The 27,224-nt window shown below is 39.3% G+C and overlaps 1 protein-coding gene across 9 annotated transcripts in view; it reads left to right on the top strand.

The window, feature by feature from the left end:
• The first annotated feature begins 1,568 nt into the window (after window positions 1–1,568).
• Window positions 1,569–27,224, top strand: part of ENOX2 (ecto-NOX disulfide-thiol exchanger 2) — a 273,312-nt gene continuing 247,656 nt past the window's right edge. For 4 of the 9 annotated variants that reach the window (XM_059156513.1, XM_059156519.1, XM_059156515.1 and 1 more), the window contains exons 1-2: window positions 1,570–1,767; window positions 3,059–3,118. The gene's annotated coding sequence lies outside the window, so the exon portion shown is untranslated. Of the gene's footprint in view, window positions 1,768–3,058; window positions 3,121–27,224 lie in introns of all 9 variants that reach the window. The other 5 variants (XM_059156517.1, XM_059156512.1, XM_059156518.1 and 2 more) reach the window with 4 other exon arrangements.

Raw genomic sequence — 27,224 nt, 5'->3', positions numbered from 1 at the left:
TATGGTTGACCTCCCTACACCCAGATGCCTTACCAGTTCTTCAAATCTCACCATTCAAGCATGGCTTCTTCCAAAAGTAGAATGAGTTTTGCCACTTCTATTGTCTTGCAGAGCCCTATGCAGACCTTTTTTAGAGCCTTTTCACATTGTATACTCCATCTCCTCTTATAGACTGTGAGCTACTTAAAGGCAAGGACTGGTTTCTAATTCTGTAGCAATAGTGCTTAGCCCAGAGCCTTCCACAAAGCAGTTTGCTGAGTAAGTTATTCAATCCATTAAGTCCTCTTATTTTTTCATTTCTCTTTTATAATTTTAGGCAATTACCTTGGCAAAATGCAATCCCTCTTTGTTTGCATTCATTCCACTTGTGAGTCAAAAAGTTGTCCTGATCAGTAAAATTGTAATAACCCAACTGTAACAATCAATTCAACTATAAGGATTAATCTCTAACAAAGAAAAAAAGTAAAAAATTAGGAGTGAAATCAACCTTAATAAACCATCATTTTCCTCAGCTTTTAAATGGCTTGAAAGTGCTAGATGTCTCCATCTATTTCTTTATCTACCCCTTTTAGCACAACTTTTACCAAAACAATAGTTTACTTTTTTAAGATTTTATGTATTTATTTGACAGAGAGAGAGACTCATGCGAAAGCAGGAACACAAGCATGAGGAGTGGGAGAGGAAGAAGCAGGCTTCCTGCTGAGCAGGGAGCTGGATGTGGGTCTCCATCTCAGGACACTGGGATCATGACCTGAGCGGAAGGCAGATGCTTAACAACTAAGCCACCAAAGCCCCCCTAAAACAATAGTTTCTTAAAGAAATATACATTTATTTCTTATTATTCATGTTGTACTCTCTATCTGTTCTAAAATTGTTGCATTACACCAGTGAAGTGGCAACTGTTCTTCGTGACAACGACATGGTTTCCTTATGGGGTAAGTGGGCTTCTGTTGGGTGGGCTTAGATCACATTGCTCTGTCTCTTATGATACTACTTCAAAGGACAAATGTGATACCCTACTGGAAACATGGTATACATTTTCCCCAGAACCTCTGAAATGATTCTAATGCAGATGGTTCACACAGAACACACTATGACAGGTTTAAAGGACCAGTTATTCTAAGTCTATCAGAGCAAAAATAACATTTTTAAAAGTCGTTCAACCAAACTCAATGAGAATTTTAAATCACGACATAAAGTGCTTCCCCCAAAATGCTAACAGCTTAACCAATAGTAAAATAAATCTTGAACCCCCACAAGCACATCACCATACCCCAAGAAGCGAGAGTCTGTAGGGCACTACATTGCAAACTACAACACCCACAATACCCTCCCTCATCTGAACTCAGTGTTGATCCAGCTGGTGATAGGAATTGTGGGTATTCAGAAAGAAGGGCCTTAACTCCATCTCCCATAATCCTTTGTCCTCACTTGAGTCTCTCCGCCAATGCCGACACTAGACACCCCCAGGAAGCACAGCCTCCAGCGGCCTAAAACTACATTTCCCATGAGGACAAGGGACTCGGCCTCAGGCTTCCCTGGTGACCAGTAACCAATAGGAGAGGCTGAAGCCGCCGTGTTGTGGGTGAGAATCTGGCCCTGGGCCTGAGCGTCCGGCCTAAGCCGGCTAGCACAAGGCGGGGAGTTGGGAAGACCGTGGCTTGACGTGAGGCGCCGCGAGGGCGCCGTACTCTCAGAAGCTGTCACGCCGGCCCGATTTTCCACGGCTGTATAAGAAGTAGCCCTTCGGTAGCCGGGGAGCTGGAGGTCAGAGAGGCAGAAAGCCCGAGTGGCTATGGCTGGGGACTGTGGGACCGAGGGGGGCTAGGGAGGAGGGTGCTTCCGGGCCGGTGTCTTCGGCGTTTAACTCCGCCCAACTCCGCCTCTGCCGGGGAGGGGGTGTCGGGACTGGGAGTTAGGGGTGGGTTTTTGAGTTTTTCCACGGCAGTTTCCTTGAGTTTTGAGCCTCGGGAGCGTGCCCTCTCTACTTCTTTTCCTACTTCGCCCGCTTTCTTTTTCTCCTTACAACGCTATCGTCTGTCCCCGCTGCCGTCCGGTGCCACCTCAGAAATCTGAAGTTAGGGTTCTCTACCGGGATCTTCTTAGGCGACGTCTGGACTCTTTTTTACTACTGGGAGGAGTTTCCTCTCTTCCCTCAGTTTACATTTCAGATTTGGGCACACACCATTCCCAATGCACACACTCCCCGATGTTTCCTCTGGGGGCGTGGGAATTCTCGCCACGCCTAGAGAGTGACTTTTTGCCAAATGTTCACTTTTTGCTTCCTTGCTGGTGAGATGAAGATCGTCGCCCTCTCTTTATTGGCCCGTCCAGCCACCTGGCTCTTCCCTGACCAGATCTTTGGAGTGGAAAGGGTTTCTCGTCAGTTTCTAGAAGGGGTGGGGGAGTAGTAATAGAAGAAATTTCGCTTTTGGGGAACATGTGGTTAAGGTTCAGTGCAGTGCTTTGGTAAGAGGCAAAGGCAAGTTAGACCTCTTTTAAAAACCGAGCGCTTTTGGGTATTCCAGTACGGACTCCTACAGCACTGATACTGACAATGATTTAGGGGGCATACTGACTGCGGAATAAATTAGACGGCGAAACAGACCGTATCAATTATTTTATTATTACAAAAACGTGCAAAAAATTTGTAATACTGATGGAGTTGGGAGTTGACATTGTCCTCTGTCTTCCAGAGCAGTCCTGGTAGGCTTTGTGGAGGAGGTAAATTTTAAATTTCAGCTCCAAAGGAGTAAAGAGGATTTGAAATGGGCAAAGAGGAGAGAGAAAATGCTTTCTGGTATCGGAACTGGTATCTGAGAAGGGTAGATTAAAGAGAGAGCACTTTTGTGAAGGGCGGGCATGGGTATGCCTGACTGGAATAAAAGGTGTCATCAAGGAGAGATTGTGAAAGAAATAGTGTTGGAAAGCCTGGGGTCATAATAACAGGATACTTTAAAGCATCCACATAGTTTGGATATTATTCTATATCAAGCAAAACTAAAGACAAAAAATTAAGATTGGGTGATTTTTGTGTGTGTTTTTCTTTTCATCCTAGGGGAACCTGATTTGAGATCATTTCTTGAAGAACACAAAGAAGTGTGGTGGTATGTTCCAGGTGTGAGTTTAATTTAAATCCAAGAAAAACTTTGTCTTCTACATGTTTTATTAGTGGCTATTCTTAGCTACACCCTACAGCTGTCATTTTAAAGCCTGGTGCTGTAAATTTATTGTCTTAAGAAGTATATTTGCTGTCCTTATACGTCATGTTATCTGAATTGTCATTTCACTGGGCAATAATAATCACTATTTATTGAGCCCATGTAATGTTCAGGCACTATCATAAGCACTTTGTTGCATTATCTTAAGAGTTTTACGAAGTAGGTACTATTTTTCCCAGTTTTCTAGAAGAGAAAGCTAAAAGGCAGAGAAGTGAAACAATTTACCCAAAGTCATATGGATTGTAAGGAGTTGATTTGGGGTTTGGGTGTATAGATCGCTGGCTTGAAAGCCCATGCTCTCTCTGCCATGGTTTACTAGTCTCACTGTTCACTTTTGTTCTTGACTTTCCATTTGTGGTAAGGAAAGATTATTGTGTTGATCACCCTGGCAGAAACCCAAATGATTCACTTTTAGTTTCTATGTCAGTATGTGTGTGCTGTAAAGTAACTGCCAAAACCGAATTAGCTTAACTGCTATTGCAGCCGTAGCTAATTGTGTCTGCCAAAACTATAGTCAGTATGGCTATTTCTGAATCAGATAAATTCTCTTTAAAAGACATGTCTTACATGTAAGCTATTTGGACCTGAACAGTACTTTAGGCTTTATTAAAGCTTTTGTTTTAAGTGACCTCCTATGTCGTCACTAGGTCTCCTTCGTGACCTTTGCTCACATGCAGTGCTCAGGATGCAACAGAGTATGAGATGTGAGCTCTCCCTAGGTCTGTCTGGGGAGGTGTATGACCGTAATTCTGAGATAATGTGTAGTATAACAGAGATAGGGACAAAGTGCTATTGGAAGGGTAAAGGAAGGAGTGTCTAACTGTCAGGGAGAAGTCTTCTGTAAAGAGGTGACCTGACAGGTCTTGAAGGATAATGAGTTTTCCAGGCAGAGAGCAGCAGAGAGGAGGCATTCCAGATTAGAAAGAACAGTCTGTGAAAGATATGTGGCTATAGAAGAGCAAAGCATGTCCATTCAATATTTAGGAATTCAGCATGGCTAGGGTATAGATTGTTTGGGGAAAGGAAGGTTTGTAATGGAAAAATAGGTTAGGGCTCATTTGTGAAGTACCCTGAATGCAGTGCTAAGAAATTTGGATGTGCTCAGGGTGCCTGGGTGGCTGAGTCGGATAAGCATCCGAGTCTTAAGCTCAGCTGAGGTCTTGATCTCAGGGTTGTGAGTTCAAGTCCTGCTTTGGGCTCCATGCTGGGCATGGAGCCTACTTAATAATAATAATAATAATAATACTTTTTTTAAAAAAAGAAAGAAATTTGGATGTGCTCCCATAGGCCATTGTTTTTTAAACTGTAGGATATCTGCCAGTGGTGATTATGTTGTACTTCCACAAGCATTTTAAGTTTTAGTAATTATATATTCTGATGTGTCACATAAAAGGTAAAACTGAATTATATCATCAAACCTAAGGTTATGGAGGAAATGGCTTAGTAAAAATAGAAAGTAAACAAGTTTTATATTTATTTAAAGACAGATGTTAAGTAAATAATAGTACACGTGGTGTGTGAATATGATAGTACTCAAATAAAATTTGGTAATTAATGATTGTAGGCAATAAAAAACATTAAAATATTTTAGGAGAGGAGCACCATAATGAGATTTTTACTTTAGAATGCACTGGAGGGGGGGCCTGACCAGTTAGGAAGCTAGAGATGTTGAGGACCCAAGGGAGCTGCATATGAGAGGAGGGAACAGATATAAGAGACATTTAGAAGGTAAAATTAGTAGGACTTGGTAGAAGTGATTATTATATTCTGTCAGTGTCATCAGACTTATTTTTGAAAGTCTCTATGTCACTTGTCTGTTATCCTTTATATTCTAAGATGTGCATGTTATTGCCTAACTGAGTCCATGGACATGATATATACATGAAGGTAACATTGGAGGCTGTTTTCACGAATGGGTTTGGATTACACACAGGCAGCTTCACTGCCTTATTGAGTGCCCTTGACAGCAGTGGCACAAATATTCAAGGCACTGGTAAGGAATATGAGTATGATCTGTGACCCTTAGTCATCTGAGGAACTCCTCCTTCAAGTCTGAGTTCAAATATCAACACCTCTTTTTTAAAAAAAATTTTTACTTATTTTTAAATTTCTTTTCAGTGTTCCAGAATTCATTGTTTATGCACCACACCCAGTGCTACATGCAAAACGTGCCCTCCATAATACCCGCCACCAGGATCAACACCTCTGAAGCCTTTCCTGCAACTCTCCCTGCCCCCACACTACGCACAGACACATGCAAGCATACATGAAACAGTGTTAGGCTCCTGGCCTCCATGGAACCCTGCACTTACCTCTGTCCTAGGCTGCACCACACTATAGTGTGTCAGTTTGTGGATGTGTCTGGCTCTCCCCTAGACTGTGAGCTCCTTGAGGGCAGACGCCAGGTCTCTTTTATCTCCATACCCAGAGAATCCAGAACAGCTCTTAGCACTTGGTAGATAAATATAAAATGGTTATTGGATGAAAGAGATGGATACACATAGTCATATGAATGTAATTCATAACTTTGGTACCATAGTGCCAAATGTTACGAGAAGATGAGCTGTTTGCTACATTAGCTGCTTTTGCTGAATAAAGCAGTAAATTAAAGTGTCCTGAATGCATAACTTCACTAGAGGTTTCTTTCTTTCTCATTTTTTCATTTTCCTTCACTCTCCTGTGGTCCCCTTAACTTTTTCATTCTCCTCAATTATCCACCCAGCCACCTGTTCCTTAGGCCTGCTCATTGCTTTGCTCCACTTGACAGGGTTCACATTGTTCCCGGCCCAATAGTCTGCCAAGGAGCCATTCCTCCTCCACCCACCGAATGCAGTTGACTCCATCCTTGAAATCAGTCTCAAATGGGTCTCCCACTCGTAGATGCTACTACTGGGACTGTAATTTGATACAACCCTTCCGGAGAGAAATTACCAGTGTGTATCAAAAATCTTAAAATTGGACATAGATTTCTATCTACCACTTCAATGTCTAGGGCTCTATGCTGAGGACGTAAATGTGATATTTCCAGAATTTTAGCTCTCAGGATAAATATCCCAGGGAAAGGAGAAAAACATAGCATTTTAAATGTCCCCAATACTAGAGATTTGGATTGAATCAATTATGCTATATCTATAGACTAGATTACTGTACTAAGTAGCCATGTAAATTGATGTTCCTAAAAAAATATTTAATGATGTTGAAAATTGTTTATGATATATTAAGAGAAAATTCAGGTTACAAAGCTGATAAATTCCAGTTTAAACACACACATACACATGCACGTGGCGCCACACACACACACACACACACCCCTATGCATGCATACATCGGAAATTACTATCCTATAATGTTAACACACAAAAATGCAATAGTGGTTTGCTGTAAATGGTAAGGTATCATGAGTTCTGGTTTTAACCTTTTACATAATTTTCCTTTCTAATAATCTATAATAGTGTATTTGTTACTTTTTTAAAGTTATTAAAAATGTTTTTCCCGTGTCTACCCCTATTATCATTGCCTTAGTTTGGGGCTCACCGCCCCCCCCCCATATACCCTGCAACACACACACACACACACACACACACACACAACTTTTAGCCTGGATTACTACTGTCTCCAACCTGCTTCCCTTCCAATCTGTTTTCCACCAGTGCTGACAGAATGATTTTTCTAAATCGCAAATCTGAAGCTATCCAGTTCTATATAAAATAGTTCAGAGACTGCCCATTGTCCTTAAGATAGAATCCAAACTTCTTAGATTGGCTTTTAAAACTTCTGAAAATCAGCTCTCTGCTTTTCTCCCCAGTGTCACTTTTTCCTCCTGTGATTTATCTTGGTGTCTTAGGCCAGTGCCTGACATTTAATAGGAGTTTAGTTAATGCTAGCCAAATGTTGATGTGGACTGTATGGGTTAACTCTTGTGCACCAGGATTTCATTCCATCCTCAGTAAACATATTAAATACATGCAATAGTTATCTCTACTTTACAGATGAGGAGAATTAATTTAAATACATAAAGTGGGAAGAAAAATCATCATCATAAAGAACATTTTTTAAAGGAAAAAAAATTGAAACTTCTTTCTGTAACACAGTTCTCTTCATTTTCCTGTAGCCTCGGCCAATTATAGTCAGTATACGCTCAGACTTTGTACATTTCCTTGGGCAAGTTCTGTGTGACCACAGCTTAACAAGAATGGTCCAGACTGACATGATCTCACCATGTCACAGTTCACATTGCCCTATTGTACAGAAATCTTTCCTTTGTGTACATAACACTTCATGCAGGAGACACAGAAGAGCTCCAATTGCTTTGTTTTTCTTTCTGTTTTGAAATTCTATGTCTTTTGGGATGGGGATGTCAGCAGAGAGCTACGGAAAACTGTGATAGAATTGAATGTACAAGAAACAATGTGTCTCATGGGAGCCAATGTCATTGGTTAATTTATTTTTTTTAAATGTCACGTAGATGTATTTTCCAGCAATCTCTCCCCAGGGAAGACCTTGGTTGAATTCAACGGTTAATCCTATTTACAGAATGCAGCCCATGCGTGCACTATATTCCTGCATTGTTAAGTGGTCTTAGACATATGTAGTGGATTACCGTAACGACATACAATCAGGTGAATATGGGATATCTGATTTTCTCTACAAAATGTATCAGTGTTCGTATTGTCAATCAGGATCCTGCAGCATGGTCTTTCCTTCATTTGCCTTACAAATAAAATCCATTGTGCAGAAATGGATGCTTTTAAGGGATAGAAGTCCTAAGCATGAATTGTCTGGATAAAATTATATTGCTTTATAAGGAATTATTGCTTTTAAATAATCCAAGAGAAAGAATCTATAATTCTCTTGTTCCATGATCAGATAAGTTGAATACAGAAATTACAGATAGAGGTTCAATTCATTTAATGGATTATTGTGGGCTTATTATGTGCAAAGTACTCTGTTAGACACTGCACTAGATACTTATAAATACCCTCTTTCGATGCCTTCCAGACAGAGAGGCAGAGACAGAGGTTGACCTAATGTACACACAAGAATGAGTGTGCAAGAGCAAATGACAGAGAAGATTTTAACAAGCAGGTCCATGATACAAATGAAAATCTCTCCAGCTGAAAACTGGGATATGCGCCAGTAGGGACTTAGTTTTTGCCCCTTCTTTCCTCTCTGGGATATATAGGCAAAAATGAGCTACCACATAGCTGATAAGCAAATGATCTACTTCTCTGTTTACAAACAGTTTGAGAGAAGGAACAGTGACTGTGTACGGCCAGCCCTGCACAAGCCTGCTAGTGATGTGAGAGTTATGACTATGTCAGCTTTTCCAGGGTTTCTCTCTGCTGCAGAGATTTGGCAGACACCTCAGACAAATTTTATGTCTCTTAAATCTTCTGCAAGCTAGGCTTGGCTTATAGATTTATGTGTACAAAAAAAGCGAAATGTTTACCAGTTTGACATTTTTGAAGATCAAAACAGACTCAGTTTTTTTTTTTTTTTTTAATTCAGCATACACCTCAGTTTAGTTTACAGAGGGGGCTAATTGCTTTTGCTGTTTGTTTAAAACAGCTGAAATGTTTACTTTCCAGAAGTGGCAACAGATCATATGTCTAAAGATTTATATTCCAGGCCTCAATGTTGCTTCCTCTTTTTCTTGCCTACGAGCGTCAAGTTTTGCTAAAGTCTTCATTTTCTTTCTTTCTTTTTTTTTTTTTTTTTTTGCCTGTACTGATACACGGTATAAACCAATGCAGGACGGGAGGTGCTGTGAAATATATAGGCGATGTAGAAGAAAAATAAAAGGTTTTTTAAAGGTTTTTTCTCAGTTTTTCAGTGGTCCTGTCCCAGCAAAAGGTTGTCCCTTGGTGTAATAATGACAGGTGAGAATGTGAACTGGAGAACTCTGAGCAACTACCCGTTAACAAGTCTGGTCCATATGTATCTGTAGGCAGAGCACAAATGGAGTTTTGGCTGTAATTCAGAAGACTCAAGCACTGTGTGGAGAATGTTATGTAAACAACTTTACTTCATTCAGTGCTGAACTGTGAAAGATAATGATGGGGAAATCCCTAGTAAGGGCCCTTCTTGGCCACTCCAGCTGTTCTTCTTTTTAGCCAGTAACAGCGGCCAGTAAGAGCTTCCTGGGGTAGAAACTATGCCACAGTAAGACCCCATAATATGTCCTCCCACCATTTCTCCTTCCGTCAAGTCCTCAAACATACTTCACTAGGATTACTTTGGTCACATAATATTCTAATTTTTACCTTTGGAGAGATGCTGAGTTTGAGTTCAAGGAGCACTTGATATCCAAGCTCATTTATTCAATAGACATTTGAGCACATATACAGGACCAGACCCTATGGTAAGCACTAGGAAGAGTGATCATTTAGAAGTAGTCCCTGCCTGCCCTTAGAGAGCTCACAGTTAAGTAGAGGGGGTGGAGATAAACGCCCAAACCAGTAATTACATTACAGTAGGAAAGATACATTACTTCAGAGAAGGAGGTAATATACATGGTGCCCTGGAAACATGATGAAGGGAATAATTGCTAGAGGTTGGTAACATAGACCAGAGTCTAAATCACAAAGATGAGTCGAAATTGCCTAGAATCCGGGTGGAAAGAGAGGTAGGTAGGGGGAGCACCAACGCATGCAAAGTAGTCACGTGTCAGAATGGATAGTTTCGAAAAAGCTAAGATCTTGTGTGTGATTCACTGGGAGTTGGGTGGGGGACAGGACAATCTGAAAGGTACCTTGTGGCCAGTTGGTGAAGGAAGTCGGCTTGCTAAGGAGCTGGGCAGGGGTGATCCAGTACAGGGTGTTAAATGTGGGAGTGACATGATTGGATTAGAGGATGGGCTGGGATGGGGTGGGAAACCAAGATAGAAAACATCCACCTTTTAGTTTGGAAGTCTTGAGAGGTAGTCACTTGCAGTATATTTAACAGTGTCATCTGCACTAGGTTTTCTTTCAATATCCAAAAATCCCTTTGAACAGTTGTTTCCTTCTACACATAGGACATACCTTCCTGTACTTCTTCACATGTTGCTTAGCTGAATATTCATTTTTCCACCTCAAATCAATGATCTCCGTAGTAATTGGGGCTTGATTACCATGAAGGAAATCAGAGATTCAGAGCTTAGCAACTTGCTTTAAAAAACTGTATGAGGCTTATTTATTGCTTACTGAGTCAGCAGGGCTGAGGTGAGTGCTGGGCAACTCCCCTTGGGGGTTGGGGGAAGGAAAGGGACAGAGGCTGGAAAGATGACAGAGAGTGTCAGTTTTAAAAATGGGCAGCATTCGGAAAGTTGAAAAACCTTAAAGGCCACATCCAGATATGGGAAGTAGATAGAAGGGCCAGAAGTATATGAATATAAAACAAATACATGTTGAGGGTACCTGTGCTTCAGCAGACTATACTATCTAAGCTGTCAGTTTAGAACATATTCTTTCCCCGACTCCGATATGGTAAATGGCTTGCCATTATCCATAGGATGAAGTCCAAACTCCTTCGCATGGCCTTTCTGCCATCTGGCTCCAACCTACCTTTCCAGTCTTCATACTTCTCTCTTACAGAATTTTTCTCCTCCAGCCAGTTACCCTTTCAGACACTGCTTTGTTATGGCCTCACCTGCATTGTGAGCCCTCTCAGGGCAGGGACTGTGCTTATTGTGTTTTTGCATCCTCTACAGTGCCTAGCATGGTGTCTTGCATATAGTAGGCACCCAAGGTATATCTATGGGTTGATTATTGGCCCCCCATTCTTTCCAGTTTCTCCACTACTATTGACCCAATATCCTCTCTACTAAAAGTGGCAACTCAGACATTAGGTAAAAGGGGTCAGCATTCCATAAATTATCTTTTAACCTTCTATTTTGAAATCATTTTAAATAAAATTTTCAAAAATAATACAGGACTGTCATGCCATTCACTCAGATTCACCAGTTTTTAACATTTTGTCCTATTTTGGTTTATGCTGCCTTTAAAAAAAAAAATTAAAAATATATTTATTGGCGGGGAGGGGCAAAGGGAGAGGGAGAGAGAATTTCAAGCAGACTCCTTGCTGTGCATGGAGCCCAAGGCAGGGCTGTATCCCAAGACCTTGAGATTATGACCTTGAGCCAAGATCAAGAGTCAGCCCCTCAACCAACTGAGCCACACAGGTGCCCATATGCTTCTTTATATAAATGTGATATTTTGTTCTGAAACATTTGAAATTGAGAAAGCTATACTCCTTATCCCTCTTCTTTATTCTCAACCCCTTATGGTGAAAAAATTTAATATACAGAGACCATTAATGAATTATACAGTAAGTACCCCTATATCCACCACTTAGATTCTATAACTAACACATTGCTCTATTTGCTTTATCACCTATCCATCCATTTATACATCTTTTTATGATTTCAAATTAAGTTGTAGACAACCATACTTTTTTTCTAAATTCTTCAATATGTATATCACTGACTGGATGAACAAACTACTTTGTGCTCTAAAATCAACCAGATCATTTTGTTATATCTGCATTTACGATATTGCCAAAACACCAGTCTACCTGTGTATCTTTGATCTATTAGGCCATGGAACACATGTCTCTTCAATTAACTTTTGGATGTCCCTCCACTTCACCTAGTGCAGTGCCAGGCACATTCCATAAATACCACTTAATGTTGATGTACAGACACAGAGCTACGGCCAAGGAAGGAATGATAATAAAACTAGAATAAACCGAGAGAAGAGAGGAGTATATGAGAAATGGGCCAAAAGTGAATGGGTGAGAGAGAAGGTAGGGCTTGAAGAATTGAGGGGAGAAAAGGGTTAGCCCACCTGGTACTACCAGTAGTACTTCTGTCTGCTACTTTCCAACCCTCTCTTGAGAAGGATAGGTTCCAGGAAATGAGGGACAATTGCTGCTCAGCAGACCGCATGACAAGTCTTCTTGCTACTACTTAGGCACTGCCAATTAGTATATTCATGTTGTCTCATGAATATGCTAATCTACAAGATGCAGCTTAGTTTTAGAGGGTACGGGTGGGCCACTAAAAACTTCTTTCATGCTAAGTCTGTTCTACAGGCCAGGGAGCACTTGAGTTCAATGAATCTTGGTTTTCTTTTTCTTTACAACTTTTCCTTTCTTGTTCTGTTATGAGTTCTTATGAGTATAAGGATAGATCTAATATGCATTTATTGAACAATTTTGAGCCAACCACTGTGCTAGCTGCTATCACATCATTAATGTTTTCTCAACAACCCAATCAGGTAGATACTTCTTTTCCCATTTGTCAGGTGAAAAAACTCGAGAGGCAGCATGATTAAGTACTTTGTCCATAAGCCAGAACTTGAGCAACTGAGGTTTGTTTTACTTTTAAAGCCCAGTGGTCTTAACCACATTGTCTGATGAAATTTAAAAAAAAAAAATTGCCAACCCAGTGCACGTGCAAGGAAGTTTGTTTTCACTGTATTGACTCAGCGTGTGATTTATTCCCTAAGCAAGTCCATCTGAATCACTGAATTCAGAAGGAATTCAGTCATTCAGACTTTAATCATTAGAATGTTAGTATAGTAATGGATTCAGATTGCTTGAATTCAAATCCCATTTTTATCACTTATCAGTTGAGTGAGTGTAAGCAAATCACTTAACATCAGTAAGCCTCAGTTTCCTTACCTTAAAATGAAGATAATGTTTAGCATATAGCTGTGTTGTGAGGTCTAATTTAAGAAATAATGTAAAGTACTATGACTTGTCTGGCATCCAGTAGGTGCTCAGGAATTTCTAGATTACTTTCTTTCTTCCCCTTTTCCCATTTTGGGCCAGACAACTCCCCTATAGCTTTCATTTGAAGAAAACAAACTGCTCCTGGGACATTTTTTGAAAAGAAACATTCTGAAGAGGAATATTAGGTTTACTGTTTCCAAGGCTAAGCAAACACAGTTGCTTAACTCTTCTGTGAGCGTATTTCAAAGTAAGCTAGAAACAGAAACCATGAGGAGAGTTAGAGGGGTCCAACTCCCTCCTTCCTGGAAATTAGGGCCAAATTGTGACAGTTGTTTTCTATTTTGTCACTAGAGTAAATTTCACAATCGGCATAGACTATCGACCTGGAATATTGGTAACCACAGCCCCTGCCATTCCAAAGTAAGCAAGCTGAGACCAAAATCATGTATAAGTAACTTGACCAAAGTCAAACGGTGAAAAATTTTGGAGAACCCAGTTCTCCGAGCTTCTTATCCAGTGTTGATTTTATGGTTCCTCTGTGGGTTCGTAGGCAGGTGAAACCAAGTTTTGATGTGTGTGCTCTTTGCAGGAATTTGGACTGATTGGACTCTCGGGGTTTGTTACAAGTTTGATTATTTCAGGGAACAGGAGGGTTTTTTTTCTGGTTCAAGTCAGCTTACTGGTTGCTGCTTTCAGACTGTTAGCATTACTATTTCATTTGGGGTTTAGCAAATTGGTGTTGTTTCTCCCTGTTTTAAGCTCATGGTTTGATTCAAGTTCTTGGTTCTTTGAAATCTTCCACTGGTATTTTTGTTTTTGGGAGAAATATTCATAAACTAAGGTGGTTAACGGTGGGAACTCATTTGAAAAGGTGGGTCAGGCTTATTGATGGCTGCTGTGAGGCAGCTTGGGTGGATTAGGGAACCATTAGTGCTTGCATTCTGGAGCTTGAAATCAAGACAATGGAAACATTGCAAAGGTTCTTGGTGCATATGTTTGTGTGTTTGTTTTTATCAGGATGCTCTGATGCTTTCATTCCCATTCTTGCTAATCTGGATTGAAACTGCTGCCTCCTACTTCATTGCCTTTTGATAGATGCTGTCAGTAATGTTCTTGATGTTATCCTCATCTTTTCACTGTGAGAAAGAAGCGAACAAAAAACTATCTTCTTTGTACTTTTGCCCTTTACTTTGAATCACCCTACTAAGGAACTTGGGGAATATGAATTTCAAGCTTAAATGTGTGGAAGAGTTCAGTTGCAGTGCCCAAAGGCAGAACAGCCTGATTCTGAAATACAGCCTTTGTTCCTTTTTTACCAGTGTGGTTTAAAAAAATCTCAGGCAGCCTCCTTTGCCAAACCTGAAATTTGGCTGACCCTTTTGTTAGTGGTCAGCCATGCCACAGGTAGGGCTGTGGTGGGCTGGGGGTGGGGGTTGCAGTTCTGAAACCTCTGGAGAACTGTATCCTGCCTGCCTGACTTTCCACATGCCGGATGAAAGTGAGTTCTGGTGCTAGGGCTGTCAGTGGTTTTTTCAAGCTGTTGACTGTTTACCTAAGCATTTGGAAGGCTAGGATAGCAGCTGTGGTGGTAAAAAGGCTATTTCCAATACCTCAAAAGGCAGGCACTTTCTAGGAGGTGAGGTTTTGGATGATTCCAGCTAGTATGTTTCTGCTTAGAAAAAAAAAAAAAAGCTCTCCCTTTGGATTCATTTGCTCTCCTTCCCTCCTCTCTCTTGCCTCGCTTTTTCTCTCCTCCCCTCCCAGTCCCCTCCTTTCCTTCCCCCTTTTATAAAAAATCTTTTTCTTTTTTTAAAGATTTTATTTATTTGACGGAGAGAGAGGAATCACAAGTAGGCAGAGAGGCAGGCAGAGAGAGAGGAAGAAGCAGGCTCCCTGCCGAGCAGAGAGCCCGATGCGGGGCTCGATGCGGGGCTCGATGCGGGGCTCGATGCAGGGCTCGATGCGGGGCTCGATCCCAGGACACTGGGATCATGACCTGAGCCGAAGGCAGAGGCTTTAACCCACTGAGCCACCCAGGCGCCCCAATCCTTCCCCCTTTTAATAGTTCACTTCTTCTTAGCTACCAGTCACCCAACTCTTTGTGATTCATATTATCCATTTTCCCTATTGACTTAACATAGATTTTGGATACATACTTTACTGGCATTTTCAGTATTGGCAATGGCATTCAAAGGGGGCAATTAGAGAAAGTTTTCTTTCTTCTCTCAGGAAGTGGACTCAGAGCACTTGTTTAAGGACACAGGTGGCATTAGAGGGGGCCAAGGAGAGCTGACATCTGATATTTTTGCTATAGCTCTCACTTTTTTTTTGGCTGCTTCAGATTTAGCCCATGTGGACAGACACACACTTGGGTAACCACCATACAGATGGAAATCAGGACATGTGGGATTTGGCTGAACCATAGCTCCCCAAATGTTGCCTGGATCATTTAGTGCCCCAGGTGTGGCCACCCAGGACTTCATGTGCTAAAATTGTGTTCCAGCTTAAGCCAGCTGGTCACTGTATATATAGTATCAAGGCAGCTTGGAGCCTCATAAAACATGACTTTGGATTTTTACCTTGTGGATTTAGACTTTGCTGATCAACCTGAATCGCTCCACACACACTGGGCAGTAAGGATATACCAGGTTAATAGGAAGATTTAACAGAAGGTGGTGCTCATTGTCCCGTAGCTTGGATTCTAGATGGGACATAATGTTAGACCATGCGAAAACAAATGAACTGACTTTCCAGAAAGGAAAGACGGAATTAGAGTGCTTCCGTTTCTTTAATAAACTTCGATGTATTATGTATCAGATTTAAAATGTTTTCCTTTAAAATAGTTTCCCCTCTGTGGCACTTAAAGAGAACAGTGCTTCCTTCCAACTTTAAAACTGAAAGAATTGAGAATTCTTTTTATGAAATTATATTGGCTCTTTTGATTTTTCTTATGTGATAGAGGTGCCTGACTTCAACCGTTTGGGCAGACTTTGTTTCAGAGTGTAACAGTAATAATTCCATACAATTGTATAGTCTTTTAAAATTTACAAAAAGGTTTTTATATCTATTATCTCATTAGCTCTTCATAGGAGTCCTCTAAAGCAGTCAGGATAAGTACTATTGTGTAAAATTTATAAACAAGGGAACTTAAGCTCAGAGAAGTTAAATGACTTGTCCAAGGTAACACAGCTAGAAAGTTGTAGAACTGGAGCCTGAATCCAGGTTCCCTGATACCCAGCCTCAATAGTCCTTCAATTGAGTCATGTTTCCTTTCTAAGCGACTGCCTCCTTTTTGTTCCTACTCGTGATTCGTCTTCAAATTGGTTTAAAAAGTGTGCTTCAGTTTAGCAGATGAGTAAAACTGAAGCACTTACAGGCAAAGTGCCTTCTTAAGGTCATCTGTGGAGAGAGGCTTGCATATAGCTTTTAGCTTTTCATCTTGACTTTAACCGAACTGTGTTTAGGTATACATAGGTTGTTTTCCAGTGTTAAATAGATGCACAAAAGTTGTGTGATCTTAGTGCTTATAGGTGTGAAAGCTGCACCTGGGGAATGGAACTAGGGATGAAAAGTTGACTTAAAATAATTAGCTTCTTGCCTTTTTGTTAAGAGTTGTCTGATTCGATATAATTTAATTTCTTCATACTTCCTTTGCTTCCAGCCTTTTAAATACAATTCTTTAGGGGAAATTAGCAAATATTCATTTCGAATGTTGATTTCTCAGGAACAGGAGTAGCTAGAGGAAGGAGGAAACAGAGGGGTGACTTTTTATGCTCTATAAGACTAGGGAAACATTATTTCGTTTGGAGCTATGAGCTAAGATTTCTTCTAAGGCATGCAAATCGTAAAGTTCTGATTTGTCAACTGCATGCTGTTTCTTTAGGCACTGATGTATGAAATCCCGAACGAATTCTCCGATGAACATACTGCTAATTGCTTCTCCACCTGCTCTCCAACCTCCTCCTCCCCACCCCCTCCACTCCCAATTCAGCCTATAAGTGTCCGTCATTGGAGATGGATGGTGACACATGCAGTAATAGCAATTCATAAAAGCCAGTTCCAGCCCTTGTCTTCAAGGCTCCTGGATTTTCCACTGCCTGCTTTTGTGTAAGTGAAGTGGATGGAAGTGCTACTGGCATCAGAATCCACCTCCCTATGCTCCGTTGCTAGAGCTCAGTTGCTCGGCTGGAGCTGAGCTAAACAGAAGCATCGGATCTAAGCTGAATTATAACTGTTTTTTTTTTTTCCTTCAATAGGGGGGTGGGTTAGGGGTAGTGTGTAGTGAGGTTTGGGGTGCTTTGGCTTTTCTTTTTGTGGCGAGAAGAGGGTAAGGAGAGAATAACTCACATTAGGATACAACGTGAAACAGTTCCCTGAAGAGTGTCACGATGTTCCTGGTACAATATACAGGTATAGTATGTTTTATTTTATCTGAAATTTCCCTTTTGTTTCAAAGTGCATTCCTTTCTTATTTTGCCTCCAGTTCTACTGTACTGAAGGACAAATAAGGTTCTAATGAGCTAAACAAAATATCTGCATGAAACATGCCTGCCCCTTACTATAATGTTTATACCAGATTGCTATGTAAAATCTGGGTTTTCTGTTAAATTGGTAGTCCTGATTCCTTAATTGTGCGTGCTTCTCTGCTGTATTCTTGTGTTGAATTTTTGAAGTCTTATGTCTGCAACTGGTAGTATGCGATATAGCCCAGAGTGTTTGCACAGAAGACACAGTGCTTTGGAAGCAAAAAGCAATTTTTAAACACTTAGTATGTTGTGTTTCTCTTGAGTTTTTAACTCTCATATTTGTTAATTGGTTGTCTAGATTTGGAATATAGTTAAGAGAAGGGAAATTTCAAATAGGAAGCATTCCAGGATACATTTAGTTTGGTAAATTTATTTTTATTTCGTTATTTAACTCAGATTGATGAACATGATCTATTATTGTTGTTTGTTCTCCTGGTAGGAAAAAAAAAAAAAAACTCCTGGAAACAGCAAGGCTAAACATGCCAGTGGCAAATCATTTTGTATTGTAAAGTATCATTGGACCAGAAGTGTTCCCTAAGTATTCTCTTAAGCTTTCAGAAACATATTGGTCCATAATAATGAAGGAACTTGAAGACTTATCAGACATTGGTGAATGTTGTTTAAAAGCCTTCTTATACAGCAATTAGAAAGGATTCTTCCAAACGAAGAATCCTCGAGAAAGTTTCAGTTTCCTACTGAACAGAACAGAAGCTGCGTTCCTACAACTGTATGTTTTTATGAGTTTAAATAACATTTATTGTCAAGGACTCTCACCTCCATTCATGCTTTATTGTCCTCAAAATACTGTGCTCCTGTGCTTAAGAGGTAAAAGATCATGTTCTGTTTTGATGTGTGGTTTGACAGTTGATTTCGCTCCTCATTAATTGGACAGCATGCAGATGATGTGGAGAAGTGAGTGAGTGACAGTATTTCAAGGTTATGCTGCAGAGCATACAGTGAACCTTAGTGCCTGGACCAACAGCTGCTGAATTGAATTGTCTGCAATTAAAGCAACAGCAGGTTTGTGTAGTCTCCCTGCAGCCTGTTTATTTGAATTTATAACTTCAGTTTCTTCTTTGGGTAGCGGTTGGTTTGTTTCACGAAGTGTTGGAGAGTTGTGCTTTTTGGATGTTTTCTCCATATCCCGATGCATGCTTGACTACAGAAGAGCCATCTCTGTACATTTTTAATGTGAGAAGTTCTTGTGGTTTTTCTCTTTGGATTAAAAACAGAGACTATCTTGTTTTCTCTACTAAAAAAGCAAATAGATACATTTTCATGGAAAATACTGCTTGGTTCAATAAATAGAGGTTTCTCATGGACCTGTATTACTGGTTTAAATTGCTGGCAGTGAAAAATGTTGGACTTTGTTATGCTATTGGGTTACTATATCTGGGAAGAAGTTCTCTGTGCTAATAAAAGTGTTTATGTTAAAAAGATAGCCATTTCTCAATTCCAGGGTGACCTAATGAATGATGTCAAACCCAGCTAGGTGCCTTTTATGACTGAATTTTATTTGCATGTCACTAATGAATACATATTTAATTTCCTCATAGTTTTACCCTATTAAAAATAACTTATAATTACAGTACAGTTGTTGGTTATTGGCTGATAGTGGATGTGGTGTAAATTTTTTACACAGTGATTTTACATATATTTGATCAGCTTATCCTCATGGCAACCGGGTGTGAGGGCTGTGGCATTATGATCTCCATTTCAGAGATAAGAAAACTGAGACTTCCAGGATAAGTAACTGGTCTGAAGTCTCACACCTAACAAGTGGCAGAGCCCGAACTCATGGGTTAAATTATCTGATTCAAGAATTTGTGATTTTTCTCCTCATATACTGGACTGCCTCTCAGTTGTTGGATCCAGGGTAAATTTGACTTAAGCTGTTAGTCAAGAAAACTAAATGTATTCATTTTCTTAAAAGAAAAAAAGGTTTTATTTGATAGAACTCTAGAGATTTTTTAATAATATTTTATTTTAATATGTGCATGCTTTCCAGATTAATTTTATAGATATATAAAAAAATTAGTCTTTTGATTAATTTATACATCAGTATGAATGAAGGTAGAGCCTTGTGAAATTTGGGGGAATTAAAATGTTCAATCAAAAAGGTTAATATGAAATATTTTCCTTCTAAAGCAAGCTGATTTGTTTTTAATATTCTGTTTAATAAACATACAGCTTTTTTCATGAAAGTGTATGTATTTTAAAATACACTGGCCATGAATGCAAAGTGGTAAATGTTTTCAAGTTTGCATATTTTATCCAGATCAACAGAAAAAGTATACAGCTAACTCGGTTTCGTATTTTTCTTTTTGTTTATCTTATCTATCTACCTTTCTAAATAATTAGGCCAGCTTTCTCATCTTTTTAAATTTCCAAATGGTTTCTCAATTTTAAATTCAATGATTTAAAGGGGAAAAAACATTTTCTGTCCTACTGAAGAAGGGATTACTGTTTAAAATTGTGTTACCACTTCAGCAGACAGCCCAGATACTTAAGGAGTTCCTAATAGTTCTCTGTTAAATGGTTTTAAAAACCTCTTTAGGAAACATTCTTGAAGCCATCATTCTTAGCTCTGAATTTATTAGAGACTATGCCATAGACTGGAGAAATGATTGGATGCTCACACCATAGACAACTCTTCTTCAGTGTTTGACAATGAATATTTGAGGATATTGTCAAGAAAAGGAACCAGAGATAGGGCCAGTATTATTGGGACCTATTTATGAGACTTTTGGAAAGATGGGAATGGATATATTTTCTCAGAGACTGTGTAATTAGAATTTATCCTTATCTAGGATGACATCTTTATATTTTAACAGATCTTAAGGTAGAGCTATTATTCCTTGCTAGCAAAAAGGAAAAGAGGATGATATAAAGCCCTTTTTATCACTCTTTAAACTTAAATGGAATTTGATTCTTAAAAAATGCAGGAGGGAACTTGGCGGAGTGGGTCAGGGTTAGAGGGAGAGGAACTGGGAAAACTGGGGCTTTGGATTAATTGGAAGCTACATATTAAACTTGGTTGCAGGTGACACATTTTCTATGCAGTTGAAAGCTCTGGATAATACCCCTCACTCCATTCCTCTTTCTGGGAAGAAACACTAAATATAAATGAAAAGGAGCTTATTAGGACTTTTTAAAATTTGGCATTTTCTGATTGGAGAAAGGAAAAGTGTTTCATCTGCAGAATAATCATTTTCCCCCCCTGTGTTCTTTGAGGCCAAGAGAATTTAGAGAGGGAGTAGATTTCTAGGATCTGGCTATTCAGGGAGCTGAAGCTGGTTGTCTGGTGAATTTTTCCCTTCATTATATCTCTGAGTATGTTGTAGGATCTTGAAGTCAGGTCTTATATATGGGGGTATGAGGGGTAGTATACACCAGCCAGTGGTGTGCTGGAGCTGGCTTGTACTAGCTTATGTAAGGGGATCACTAAGAATATCTACAGATTTAAAAATTTACTCATATCTGTCTTTTTGCAAAAAAGACTTATGGTACTCATTATGTGCAATAGTTAAGGCATGCTGTCTATGCAGGACAGTATACTGCAGATGCCTTTTGATCCTCTAAACTGCACTGATCCCCATCCCCCCTTGGATATAGCACTAATGCCTTTGAGGGTTCTTGAACATAGCCACAAGTAAGTGTACTTATACACATGATAACAATAGCTAACATTTACTGAGTACCTACTGTGTACCAGGCCATGTTATAAATACTTTATATGTATGAACTCATCAACTTTCATAGCACTCCTATGAAGTAGGTAGTATTATTTCTATTTTAATGTTAGGAAAACTGAGACACAGAGTTTAAGTAACTTCTGTACCACACAATTACTAAGTAGCAGCATCAGGATTCAAACACAGGAAGTCCATCTACAGAACCTATGCCCTTAACTACTATGCAATATGTTCTATATCTTTAAGGGCACTTCACTGAAGAAGCTGTTTGCCTTTGGTATGCCACCCATTGTCCGTACTTTTGGAAGACATAGAAAGTGTAGAGCTGTCTTTCTGCTTACCAGGCTGTGGACAGTTTTGCTTTTTTCTGACCCTCAGTGCTGATCCTCTGTGGCCAGAGTCATGGTGGATCGTTGTATCCCCAGCATCTTCTAAACACTGCCACTAGACATGTTCTTTCTTCAGATGTTTAAGTAAAACAGAATCTCATCTTCTGTTGCCTCTCTCTCAATTCCCAGCTTTTTGCAAGAACAAACATCGTCAGCCAGGGTGCAGTTTTTCTTCCATGCAGCCAAATAACCAATCATAGGACATCTTCCCTGCATCTACTCTCACTCCATTTTATGCCTAGCTGTTGGAGTGTTCTTCCTAAATGCTGATCTTGTTATATCACCTTTCTCCTTAAGCATCTAAAGGCTTTGGTTGTGGTGTTTTTTGCTGTTTTCCAAACAGGCATTCAGGACCATTCATGGTCTTGTCCTAGAGACACGGAGCATTATCTCTCACTACGCAAATTTCTCCAAACGCTGTTCAATTCTAGACCACTTCTAGGTCATGAGGTACACCCCAAATTTTCAAGCTCTTGTGCTTTTCCTCATGCTGTTCTCCACATTTTAATTACCGTTCTTCTCATCTTTGACCACGCTAGCGCCACTAAACATTTAAAGTTCAGCTCAAACGACACCTTCTCCTGTCTTGTAATACTTGCTGTGGTCTGTCTTTCCCCACTAGACTGAGCTCTTTGAAGTTGAAAAACTTATTTTAGTAGGCTCTTAGCACCTAGCCTAGTGCCTTGTACATACTTAGCACTTACATGCAATATTTAGGTCTTCAGAAGCTGTACCACCAAAGATTTTCTCCTTTCCTGCCAGCTCAGGGTTCAAAGCTCTTCCCAGAGCCTGAGAGCTCCAGAAGCTGAATGGCTAGATGGCTTCTGCCCTGCCTACATATTATAGAATATTCTGTTCAGAAGATTTATTTTGTTTCTAGCATGACTATTTCCTTGATTTTTTTCCTCTGTATTCACCTTTGTTCAGATCTACTATACCTTGAAAGCTCCTTCTTTTGCCTTTGTGGAACACTTTGCACGTTTGTAGAGAGACAAGGTCTTGCCTGTGTACACATATTCATACTTATCCACACAAGAAAATGAATCAGAATGTGTAAAATGATCAATGAAGATTTCTAATGCATAATCATAGTGTTTCTCAGAATGTGGTTTAGTAACTAGTTGTGTCAGCGTTACCTAGGACATATGATTCAAATGCAGATTCCTGGATCCCCACCCCTGATGTACTGACTCACTCTCTGAGTTATCTGCATTGAGTAAAATCCAGATGATTCTTCTGTACAACTGATTTTTGAGAACCACTGTCCAAAGTCAAAAATAAAATGTTAAATCCTAATCTGTATTCTCTACAGATACGAATATTAACTGTGTTATGAAAAAAAAAACTGTCATTAAAATGGTTTAGATTTTTTGGTCTGACATTTTAAGTCTTGGTCTTCTTATATTTAACCCAGTACTGTCCAATACAACTTTCTGTGATGGTGAAATTTTCTATGACTTCATTGTTGCATAGCAGCCACTGGCCACATATAGCTTTTGAGCACTGAAATGTGACTGTTGCAACTGAGGAACTGAATTTTTAAATTCAGTTAAATTGAGATTTAAATAGTTACATGTGGCTATTCAATGCAATACTGGAAGTGTAGATCCAGAAATGTTGGCTATCTAGAATCAATAATTTCCTTAGGGTCTAGATGGCTACAGTGATCATTATATCAGTAAGTAATCAAACAGGAAAATCATTTTCTTTGACATAGAGGACATTGCATTTCTTTTTTTGAATAGTTTAAAATTTAAAAATGGCCTAAAGTGAAGAATTTTGATCTCAGTTAAATTTAAATGAGATCTACACTCTGCATTTCTCATCAGTACTATTTTTTTTTATAATTTTTTTATTTTTTATAAACATATATTTTTATCCCCAGGGGTACATTTTCTAATCATATTGTTTTGCTATTGAGAGCTGGCTGATAAAGCCCTGGTTTCTGAGCTAGGGATAAGAAAGTTGAATTAATCAGAGGAAAGAGCTCCTGGCTCCAGTGTTTAGGTCATAGACACTTTCAGAAATTTTAGCTCTTATAGACCTGTTAACCTTTCTCTTTTGGATTGATTAGCCCCTTAGCCACTCATTACTCATTACTTTTCGGCTTCCATTTCTTTTTCTGACAAATCTTCCATGAACCAGTAGTATATCCCCTTGCAGCATGATTTCATTATTTAAATAGCATTGAGACTTTAGAAGAGTTTGAATCAAAAATGGATTATGTTTATGTAAAGAGACATAAATCTAGGTAACCTGTTTTAGTCTGTGAAGTTCATCATGTGTATTTTTTATACTTGGTGGCTTTCTAAATGAACTGAGTGTCAGAATCTATGGTTTGGGGGGAAAAACATGTAGGTAAAATAATGTACTAGACTATTGCTATCTGTGGAAACTATATGATAAATAATTATGCCTGTCTGACCTGCTCCTATCGCCTGGATTCCAGTTCTTCATACTTTTTTCAGTTGCTAAAAATTTTAGCACATCCTAAAATTTTCTTTTCTCCCTTCACATTTTTCACTTGCTTTGGCTCTGGTTTCTGTTTTCAGTGGATAACAGACCACCCCCCTCCCACCCCCACTTTTTTTGTACCATTCGGACTCCCAGAATCTATTGTTGTATCCAGCCTCACTGAACTGCCTAGAGGAGTTCAGAGCACTCTGTAAATAGGTTCTTTTGTTTTGAGAACTGAAGAGATAGTATCACAGCTACAGTTTTGAGAAACGCATAAAGACAAAACCCATTTGAAACTAAAGGAAATGGTTATCCCCTTGCCTCTCCCTTCCCCCTAAAAACAAACTACATCTATAATTTTCAGTGACATTTTTACTTTATTTAGGAAGCCAGATATTTCTGCTTACAGTGAAAAAGCTTACTCTGATCAGGACTCTGCATAATTCAAACTAGGGTCGAGAAGGAAGCAAATATATTTTAAAGGTATATTATAGAACTGTGCTAGGATCTTTATGTAAGTTATTTCATTTAATCTGCATTAGCCGTCTAAACAAATGTTGTTTGTCTGCATTACCCAAGGATGTATATACTGCTAACTTGTCTCCAGCTCTGTGCCTAGACTCCAAAGCTTGCGTCCCTGTTGCTTTTTTACTTACACATGAACTTAGGAATGGTTGTCTTTCCTATCTGGGGTGTGTGTGTGTGTGAGTGAGTGAGTGAGAGAGAGAGAGAGAGAAGGTTCTTAGCACTAGGGTGTTTCCTCACAAAAATCCCAGATGAGAGTAAAATGAGAGAATGTAAAGAAGGCATTCTCCGTGTTAACTGTCTACCAAACAGGAGTTGGGATGTATCCAGTTAAAGCCTCTGATGAAGAAGTTGTAAAGAAAGCCTTCTTTAAATTCTTTATACACACTACTCATTGCCACTCCCATCTGCTGTGCTAAACTGCTAACTCTTGCTGCTAAATATGTCTGTCATTTTCCTGAACACTGCCCTTTGGTTTAGAGGTGGGGCCAGAACTGCAAAGAACTAGAATTTTAATGTCCTTTCCTGAGAAATTTCCTATAGAAAATTTGCCCAGCTTATTCAGTGGAATTCGTAAATCTGGATTCACCTAAACTTTTGATAAGGACTGTGAAGAATATAAAATAATTGTGACAATGCATATTTAATAAAAATTACAATAATCTGCAAATAAGTCAGACTATTCTGGGAAAGCTTTTTGTGTGGCATATTACATTTTTTTCTTGTTTGCAAATGTCATACAAAGTGGTTATCATCAAAAGTAAATTTGAAGATGGGGGTGGGATTATGGACATGGGGGAGGGTATGTGCTTTGGTGAGTGCTGTGAAGTGTGTAAACCTGGTGATTCACAGACCTGTACCCCTGGGGCTAAAAATATATGTTTATAAAAAATAAAAAATTTAAAAAAACAGAATGATTGCTAAAAAAAAAATCTTAAAAAAAAAGTAAATTTGATTCATGCTTTTAAAAGTCTGCAGGTGATAAGAGATAGTAAATTATATGAAGAGGGCAATATGATCAGACATTTAAAAAACGAGTATATATTTTAGTAACTGGCATGGATACAGACAAATAACTTCTTAGAGCAAAGTAGTGAGAATCCCTTTTTAATTGGTAATAAGACTATGCTGAACTTTCCATTCTCTGGAAGTGAGATGCTTGAAATGGAAATGAGCAGTTGAAATGTTTAAAGGATCCAGGGAGAGTGGTTTATAAGGGTGGGATACAAAGTAAATACAATAAAGATCTCAGTTTGATGAGTTAGTGACTGTTGGTTCCCATGACTGTTTTGAGTGGCGTGAGCAATAAAGAGCACGATCTGGCAGAAAAAAGGATAAACATAGGCAGAAATATGACCATTGGAGAAATGAGCCTGAGATTCCAGTAGTATCTTTCCCCCTCCCAAATAGCATTCCCTGAGTGCTCTCCTCTTGGGCCTTGTGAGGGTTTTAACAAGAAGGGAAAGAAAAGGTCTGGAGAGAAAAGGTCTGAAGGGCTTGAAGTGACAAGGGCATAATTGTTTTGTTAAATATTTACAGTTGTTTAAAAGAAAAAGAATTCCCACCTAGCACAAACTCTCCAGAACATTTTCTTTGCTGGCCTCATATCAAGACTAGATGAATCACGAGCTGTGGGGAAGAACCTCACTCTAACATGGAATATGATCTCAGGCAATGCCCTTCTTGGAACTTCTCCATGGGGATTTATTACTGGAAGTAACAGAAGAGCTATGTTAGAACATTAGAACACAGTTCCAAGGCATGAACCCTGAGGTTAGGATTTATAGTACAGCTCCGGTGTACTAGCTGGGCAATGAGTACAATTTCATTGCAGATGTTTTCCATTTGAGATTTTTGATATAGGGGTTTTGTGTATGCCTAAGATATCAATGAGCCAGGATAAGTCAGAATTACTTTTAGCTGGTACTGACTATATGTGTTGCCTGTACTTCACCAGTCCAGGAGGAAGGTACTTGACTTGAAGCTGTTTAGTCATTTCTGATCCTCTGGTCACTATTGGTAAGCTGCCCCTAGCAGAATATTAAACTGCCCCTTGCTCTTATGAAACAGATGATAGATAAGCAGCTTTTCTCACTGTGTCCAAACTTTCCTTCTTCAGTATGGCATCATTCTAGCTAGTTCTAAAATGTAAAATAGAGTAGAGGACTGCTATTCCAGAAGGTTTTAAATCTAGATCATAATGGACCACCGGACAGATGATTGCACTTTATGATCCCAAGTTAAAGTTATTGACAGAGAGAAAAAGCATTATAGAATGGAGTGCCAGTTTCTTATGGCATTCATGGATTCAGGCCAAAATATTTGAGTCCTTCAGCCAAGACGTTCATTCTGGAGCTTGGGAAGCAACTTGTAAAAATTAGAACCCTGCATATTCTATATCTGATGAAAGGACGAAGGATGATAGAAAGAAAAGACAGAGTCCAGAATGATTTGTATTCATTAACTTGATTATTATCAGTATTAAGTGCAATGTGGGATCCTATTCTTATTAATATTTATGAAATGCTACCCTTAAAGCCATAGACTACAAAAGAGTAATCCAGTAGATGGGCCATTCCTAAATGATTGAGCCAGAGATAGCATATAAATATTAGAAATGGCCTAGACCACAGCATCAAGTTTTATTATTTCATAAGAAATCACTGTTGGGGCTTATGAATCTGGAGGGAATATGTA

The sequence above is a fragment of the Mustela lutreola genome, chromosome X (assembly GCF_030435805.1).
Source record: "Mustela lutreola isolate mMusLut2 chromosome X, mMusLut2.pri, whole genome shotgun sequence".
Lineage (NCBI taxonomy): Eukaryota > Metazoa > Chordata > Mammalia > Carnivora > Mustelidae > Mustela > Mustela lutreola.
This window is presented reverse-complemented; position numbering and strand designations above follow the sequence as displayed.